The sequence below is a fragment of the Oncorhynchus tshawytscha genome, linkage group LG21 (assembly GCF_018296145.1).
Source record: "Oncorhynchus tshawytscha isolate Ot180627B linkage group LG21, Otsh_v2.0, whole genome shotgun sequence".
NCBI lineage: Eukaryota > Metazoa > Chordata > Actinopteri > Salmoniformes > Salmonidae > Oncorhynchus > Oncorhynchus tshawytscha.
Window position 1 is genome coordinate 36,374,848 of NC_056449.1, and position 2,107 is coordinate 36,376,954.

The 2,107-nt window shown below is 43.1% G+C and overlaps 1 protein-coding gene across 1 annotated transcript in view; it reads left to right on the plus strand.

The window, feature by feature from the left end:
• LOC112220679 (cyclin-J) overlaps nt 1-2,107 on the plus strand; it is a 90,542-nt gene extending 88,435 nt beyond the window's left edge. Inside the window, exon 6 of the mRNA XM_042303429.1 lies at nt 1-2,107. This exon is cut by the window's left edge and continues 567 nt beyond it. The gene's annotated coding sequence lies outside the window, so the exon portion shown is untranslated.

The window sequence follows — 2,107 nt, forward strand, 5'->3', positions numbered from 1 at the left end:
CAAACCACCCCGAGCCAGGGACAGGGAGCGTTACAATCCTCTCCCATCACTACTTCCTCCTCCTCTCCGGTCCCTGGCAGACCTCCTCTCTCTCTCCATCAGCACCCCGCCCCCCTCCTCGGCCGCCCCTTGCCCCGCGCCCCCCACCTTCAGACAGAGGCGGAGAGAAAGACTGCTCAAACGCAAGCAAAGGTCGAAGGGCACTGAGGACCCCATGGAAGTCATCACACTGACATGACGCCACTGACTGATGTTGAACACTGTGTTCTAATCACGTCACAGGAACGTGAAGCCAAGGCAGAAGCATTAAAACACTGTAGAATGGTCACCGTATGTCCCTGGTTAAGATGCTGTTATCACTGTGAACCAGAGGCAATGCAGCATGATTCCTCCTCAGTGCCTCCTGGGTTTTGACCAGAGTGATGTCTGTCTGTGAATTCAGCTGAAGTGCTGCTCGATCTCTCTCTCACTGTAATCAACTCCACTGAAGACGAGAAATAGGCCAGTAAATTAGTTTTGAGCTGCTGAATTGGGAACAGTGGTATGACTTGTTATAAGCAGACATACCAGTGAGTTGAAGATGCAATGTCACTTGCTATGTCTGTGTGTGTGTATTAGAGATATATATATATATCACTCTTATGACACTGAATAACTTGATTATGTCACTAAGTGCTACAGGGAGCCCTCTGAGAATTCCTACCCATAATCCTCAATGGATGGGGAGGCCAGAGTTCATTGTTCTGTCACTGCAGAGGAATTCCACAGTTAACATACCTGTCATGTTTTGGTTCTCTTCCCATCCTCCTTCCTTTTTGAGCGAGAGGGTGTATTAATGTAGCATTCTAATTCTATGCTTGGAACTTTGTTGATGTGTACATAATGACATGCTGCTGCCGTCTCTATGAACTGATGGTTCTGTGTGAGCTGAAGACTTGTTTCCATCAACCACAGTGTATATCAGGGACTTGATGTAACAGATTACTTGAATACGATGCCATTGAAACGTGACGTAACTTTTAATTTAAGTTGTTGCTTTATTTTGTATTCCTTGGTTGTTTTTGTTTTGTACTGGTGTGAAACACATTTTTAATTATTTTATTTTTTATTTTTTTATGTAAAAAGCCATTGTATAGCAACTGAATATTCAGGCTCAGGTTGTTAGGCGGAGGATATCCAATCAGCTGTTTTCTTACTATTTTGTGTGCTTTATGTAGATGCTAGCATGGCACCCGGGAGGGTTTCTCACTTCTCTCCCAGAGGAAGAGGACCTGCCTTTTTTAAATGACATACTAAGATCTATAAAACACACTGTTTTGCATCCTGATGGAATCCGTGACCTCGCGGTCGATGAAACACACAAGCCCATCTGCAGCTTATCACTAATTGCTTCCCACATTTCCAAAACTTCCACTTCCTGCTGGAACGTAAACACATCCAGATTCCCCTTCTGCGTCACAGGCGGTCTCGCTGGTTACTCGATGGCCGAAAATCTAAATCAGGGGCTCACTCAGAAGGACAGTTAGAAGGTTACAGAATGTTTAGATGCCCATAACTGATCTAAACAGCACGTTTCTATCTGTTGTGCAGAGCAGGGAATGATGGAAGCTCTAGAAATCACATTTCTATCTGCAACAGTGTTAACTTCTGGTCCTTTTCTGTCGGTATGCTTTGAATGTGTACATTTTTACTATGGTTGTACCTTGTCCCCAACAGTTTTCATACTTGAACTATGCTGATACTACTACGGCTGTGTTCTGATTCTCAATGTTCTGGGCTTAGATATCGAGACACTTCCATTGAACACTGTGAAGCCTGGCTTTAGTGAGATATCTGGCAAGCATCTGAAATGTGTCTAAACTTATTATAGCATAAACATACCTTACTGTCGTCTAGTATTTTACTACAAATGGAATGAAGGGCTTAGTAGGAACCAAATGCATCTTCCTGACTGATCTCTTCTGAACTGTCAATCCCACTCACTGTATGGTCATCACTACTTTTATAGACAAAAGGATTCTTCCTTTCAACTTTGTATAGTTTTTTTTTTAAAGTGCATTTTATTTAGTCTTGTTCTTGCTGTGTTAATAAAGATGGATGCGGTCGG